Genomic DNA, 6,000 nt, shown 5'->3' with positions numbered 1-6,000 from the left:
TGGTGTACACTTTCTTCTGACGTTGACTGTATATTCTATAGAATATTTTCCATGGTTTGCCTCTTTACCTACTTATGTATATGCATTTGTGCTGGCACTTGAGTTCGTTCTTCAGCATATTGCGCTGGAGTGCTCTTAGCTTGCACTTGTGCACATGTACATGCATACATACCTACCCATACACTCTCACATAAAAATCTACCTAGCATAGCATTTGTAGGCTTATGCATATTGGGCATTACATATTTAGCATTTCAATATTTTGTGGTTCACTTTCGAGAGAGTAATAATTTGAAATTACTTTTCTTTCTTTGCAGATAATCGTACCAAGAAAGTTACAGTCGCTGCTTTGGCTGTTTAAAGTTTCGAGAGGTAATTTTATTGCTTAAAATCTTTCACTTGTAATTTCAAATTTAAGTCAGTGATTTCTCTGTACAAACATTTCCAATCGATTTTCATATTTTCTATAATTTGCAAATTTCTTTGTTATCTTGACACATACCTCAAAGAAATAAGTATATGTGCAAGGGTATTTTCACATAAAAAACTATAAAGAAGCAGGAGAAAGGTTCAACCACTAATTCTAATACATATTATGGAAAAATAGGAACAAAAACTTATACCACAAAAACTCAACTCGACTAAACGTATTAAATTAAAATAACTTCATATGAAATAAGTATATGTGCCTTGGCCTTTTTTACACTTGTTTACAACGTTTCTGTAACTGTCGATTTTCTAATAATTAATATTGGGTTTGGGAAAAAGATATGTCGTATTTGTGATCGAAATTTGACGCTTTATTTAACGTACATAGAATTATCCGATTCAAGTCAAATATGCCCCGTTTTGTTCGCAAGTTTGTTGCCATTTAGAAGGCAACTTCATTATCCTCCCTTTATAAAACCCCCCCTCCTTATTTGCAAAAAACTCAGACAACCAGTTTTCGCAAGCCTCTTTTGAGGCCAACTTGGTATCACCAAGGGCGTTTTGCATGGACCGGAAGAGATGATAGTCACTTGGTGCCAGGTCCGGACTATATGGTGGGTGCGATAGGACATCCCATCCAAGCTCCCGTAGCTTCTGGCGGGTCATCAAAGATGTGTGAGGACGAGCGTTGTCCTATTGACCAATTCTGGCCGCTTCTGATCAATCGCCTGCTTCAAACGGTCAAGTTGCTCACAGTAGAAGACCGAATTAAGGGTCTGGCCATAGTTGAGCAGCTCATAGTGGAGGTAGTTGGAGGTTGAATTAGTTTTAAAGGTTTTTTTCGAAGATTTGGGGCTTTATTGTGAAAAAACGGTACAAAATATTTTATTCGAAGTATTGGCCATCGCTAGCTACAACTTTCGCCCATCTTTCGGGCAATTTCCGGATGCCGTTTCTCCAAAATTCTGGTCGCTGCTTAGCTATCCATGACTCAACCCATATTTTGGTAGCCTCGTACGAGGAGAACCGCTGGTCCGCCAAATCGAGACTCATATGCCGGAACAAATGATAATCGGAGGGAGCTATGTCTGGACTATACGGCGGGTGGGGTAACACTTCCCAGCCAAGCGTTCCAAGGTATTTTTTGACAGGTTGAGCAACATGCGGCCGAGCGTTGTCATGTTGCAAAATAACCTTGTCGTGCCTTTTTACCGTTTCCGGCCGTTTTTCTTTCAATGACCGGCTTAAACGCATCAATTGCAGTCGGTAACGATCCCCCGTGATTGTTTCGCCCGGTTGGAGCAGCTCAAAATATACGACGCCGACCTGATCCCACCAAATGCAGAGCATGATTTTCTTGCCGTGAATATTCTGCTTGGCCGTCGACGTTGATGCGTGGCCGGGCAAACCCCATGATTTTTTGCATTTTGGGTTGTCGTAGTGGATCCATTTTTCGTCACCAGTCACCACCGGATGCAAAAAACCCTTCCGATTTTGTCGCTCGATCAGCAATTCGCACGTAAAAAGTCGCCGTTCGACGTCGCGCAGCTTCAACTCGTACGGGACCCAATGTCCTTGCTTTTGGATCATTCCCATCGCTTTTAGACGCTTGCAAACGGTTGATTTATCAACGCCCAATGATTCAGCAAGCTCTTCTTGGGTTTGGCACGAGTCCTCGTTTACCAATTCCCCCAATTCCGCGTCCTCGAACTTTTTGGGCTGGCCAAGACGCTCCTTGTCTTCGGTGTGGAAATCACCACTTTTGAATCGTCGAAACCAGTACTCACATGTTGAAATCGACGGAGTATGGTCTGGGTAGGCCTCCTGCAGCAATTCACGGGCTTAGGCTGTATTTTTTTTTTTCAAATTGAAGCAGAAAAGCAAAGCTTCCCGCAAATTGCGTTTCGACGGCACGAAAGTTGACATACTCGGAGCACGAAAACACTGCGTTGTTTATACTTCAGCGAAATGACAGATACTGATAAACAAAGCCTAGGGATGAAGCTTTGTCATGAATATATATTCAGTATTGCCAACGCGATAAAGTGATAAATAGCGCCATCTGTGTGTCACCTTTAAAACTAATTCAACCTCCCAATAATTCCCTTCCAATCCCACCAAACACACAGCAAAACCTTCCTGGCGATCAATCCGGGCTTGGTGATGGTTTGGGCCGGCTCGCCGCTTCTCAACCACGATCTTTTTCGTTTGGCGTTGTTATAGGTGATCCACTTTTCATCGCCAGTCACCATCCGCTTCAAAAATGGGTCAAGTTCGTTCCGTTTTAGCAGAGAATCGCAAGCATTGATTCGGTCCAAGAGATTTTTTTGCGTCAAAACGTGTGGCACCCAAACATCCAGCTTTTTTTGGCATCCAATCTTCTGCAAATGGTTCCAAACGGTTTTGTGTTCTACATCTAGTTCCTGACTAATCGAGCGAATGCTCACATGCCGGTCTCTTTCGATAATTTCAACGATTTTATCAGTCTCTACGACGATTGGCCTATCAGTACGGGGAGCATCTTCGACATCTACTACACCAGAACGAAATCGATCGAACCAACGTTCTGATGTGCGAATCGTTACAGTATCAGGCCCATAAACTTCACAAATTTTTGCCGCCGCCTTCGTTGCATTTTTACCTCTAAGATGGTAAAAACGTAAAATATGATGAATTTCTTGCTTGGTGGACTCCATCTTTGACGCGCTGTAACTTAAGACTGAAACGTCCGATCACAACACTGTCAAAGAGACACTTGTAGTACAGATTGTCATCTTCAAATCGCAGTTTAGTGTGACCCGATGCAATAAGTACAACGCAAGATGTGTTTAAGTATCGCGCTCAATTGACAAAATACGGCATTACTTTTTCCCCAACCCAATATGATTTCCATTTTGAGAAATGCCATCATTTATACGTTTAGGCATAGAGTCTGCCAAGTTTTGAAGAGTGGGATCACCTATCTTATCCCACTCTTCCACTAAAACTCCTTTCAGGTCTTTGATTGTCTCAAATTGCCGACCATTTTTATAAATACGGGCCGACAATATTCCCCAGAGGTCCTCAATTGTGTTTAAATCGGGACTTAGTGCTGGCCAATCCAGAACTGAAATTTTTCTTGACGATTGGAAGGCCTTAGTTAAACGAGCCGCGTGGATTGGGGCGTTGTCTTGTTGGAACACCCAGTCGTCTCCCTATAGTATGTTTTTCATACTTTTTTCATAAAAATATACCTTATTTTTCATTAGAAACCAAGTAAATTTATATTTCAAACCTTTTTGCAAATTGTAAAAAATTTAAGGATTTTTCATCAAAATTTCACAAGTTTTGTCAATTGACAAGTTCTGACAATTTCTTATTTAATTTTCATACTTTTTTCATAAAAATATACTTTATTCTTTTTTAAGAACCAGCTAAATTCAAGTTTCAAACTTTTTGCTAATTCTAAAAAATTTAATCAACTTCCATCAAAAACATACCTTTCAATCAGAACTTTTACAAAAATTGTAGCAGTTTTGTAGCCGGAAGAGTTTTAAGAAAACAAAGTTCCTACAAAAACCGTTTAAATCAAACTTTCAAACTTTGCGCTAATTAAGAAGAAAAAAAGAACAAATTTAACAAACTTTCACACTTTTCAATTAAAATTATTAGTAAAATTTCAAGTATGCCAACTTTCAAAGTTTTTGAAAAATTTGGAGTATGCAATTTTATAGTCCATTGAATTTTGATATAATAAAGTGCAAGTTTGAAATGTCTCAAAACTTGACAATTTTTTCTGGCTTCGTTTACCGAATGTCCGATATATATTTTTTTTATATGCAAGGAAAAAAATTGTAAAAATCAACGCGATTTTGGAGCTACTTAAAACTTATACTTTATTATATCAAAATTCAATGGACTATAAAACTGGGCTTTTTTTTTAATTTTAAATTTTGCATATTTGAAATTTCTCTAAGAATTCTTATCAAGAAGCTTGAAATTTTGAGAAAAATTTGTTTTTTCTCTCATTTCCATAAAGTCTAAATCTTTGTTTTAAAGGTTTTTGTAGGAGAACGAAGTTTATTTTCACAAAAATTTGTTAAAATTAAGAGAGAAACGAATGAACTGTCAAATCTGTGAATACAGTAAGTTTCTATATTCCAAGTGCTATTTTTATATAACGTAGAGGATATGTACATATGTATGTATGTGTTTGGATAGGTCTGAAATAAAAAGCCTAAAAAGTAGCCACCTAGTCGTTAGGCTCTGGATAATATTTACGTAGGAAACTACGCCATTTCCTCTACAAAATACGATTGCGCGTTTTACGCTGAATACTAGGGATGCCTTTTAACAGGTTCGCCTTCACAACACTAAGTCTGATGAGTTGCAGTATGATATTTGCATCTAAAATTTTGATACATTTTAGCTTAAACTTACATATAACATTTTCACTTACAAGCTTTACTTGCTCCTCTTTTCAATGAGTTGAAAATTTAATCGTGCACGTAATTCCTCAAAATTTTCGTGCGATGATTTACTACGATTTTCGATGCAGATGATCGAGCAAGGGATGCACTGAAGAAATTACCATACGTACTTCGACTTTTGGCCTTGAAGCACCACATTTATATATGTATATAATTGGCGCGTACACCCGTTTTGGGTGTTTGGCCGAGCTCCTCCTCCTATTTGTGGTGTGCGTCTTGATGTTGTTCCACAAATGGAGGGACTTACAGTTTCAAGCCGACTCCGAACGGCCGATATTTTTTTATGAGGAGCTTTTTCATGGCAGAAATTCACTGGAAGGTTTGCCATTGCCTACCGAAGGGCGAACGCTATTAGAAAAAACGTTTTCTTAATTTTTTGATCTTTCACCGAGATTCGAACCGACGTTGTCTCTCTGAATTCCGAATAGTAGTCACGCACCAACCCATTCGGCCACGGCGGCCGCACCACATTTAGCTACTGTAAGATGCTGGTACTGGTACAATGAGTTCCAGTGGGCCCGTTGATCTTTGGAGGATGAATTTAGTGAAGACCGTACATAACGATTGTTGTGCTTGAATCAAACGATGCTGGGATAATTTACAATTGATAACGCAAGATAACCATGCATGTCACATTATATGCATCGCGAGAGGCATCCTTGAACATTAGTGGAATCAGCATTTCAGCAAAAATTCATTGTTAGATAAGCATTCCTCTGTTAGACTTCGTTACTCGGCCTTCAGCCTTTCTTTTGGCATCAGATATGCCCATAGTTCGTATGCCTTCTTCTGTGTCATCTCTCCATCTTTTTCTCAGCCGACCTCTTCTTCTATCGCATAATTTGCCAATAGCCTAAAACAGGACTCCTCTCGATTGGTGTAAAGAAACGCTGAAGAAACTCAGCCGGAGTGGGTAAAATTAGACTATAACTTCGTAACAGATGAGGAATTTTGGATCGGTGCATATGAGCTAAAGATAATACAGCAATCGACAGTATAGGCATTCCAGGATGACCTTAATCCAACAAAGGTTGTTCGCTGAAGAAGCACCTAAAAGCAATGACCGACTGCTTTTTTTGCGAAATTTTTGTCATTTTGCAAC

At 39.2% G+C, this 6,000-nt stretch overlaps 1 protein-coding gene across 1 annotated transcript in view; it reads left to right on the top strand.

The window, feature by feature from the left end:
* Positions 1-315: 315 nt before the first annotated feature.
* Positions 316-6,000, top strand: part of LOC128855675 (5-hydroxytryptamine receptor 1) — a 45,487-nt gene continuing 39,802 nt past the window's right edge. Inside the window, exon 1 of the mRNA XM_054090772.1 lies at positions 316-372. The gene's annotated coding sequence lies outside the window, so the exon portion shown is untranslated. The remainder of the gene's footprint in view (positions 373-6,000) is intronic.

Source organism: Anastrepha ludens, chromosome 2 (genome assembly GCF_028408465.1).
Source record: "Anastrepha ludens isolate Willacy chromosome 2, idAnaLude1.1, whole genome shotgun sequence".
Lineage (NCBI taxonomy): Eukaryota > Metazoa > Arthropoda > Insecta > Diptera > Tephritidae > Anastrepha > Anastrepha ludens.
Note: the sequence above shows the minus strand (reverse complement) of the source record. Positions and strands in the feature narration are given on the sequence as shown.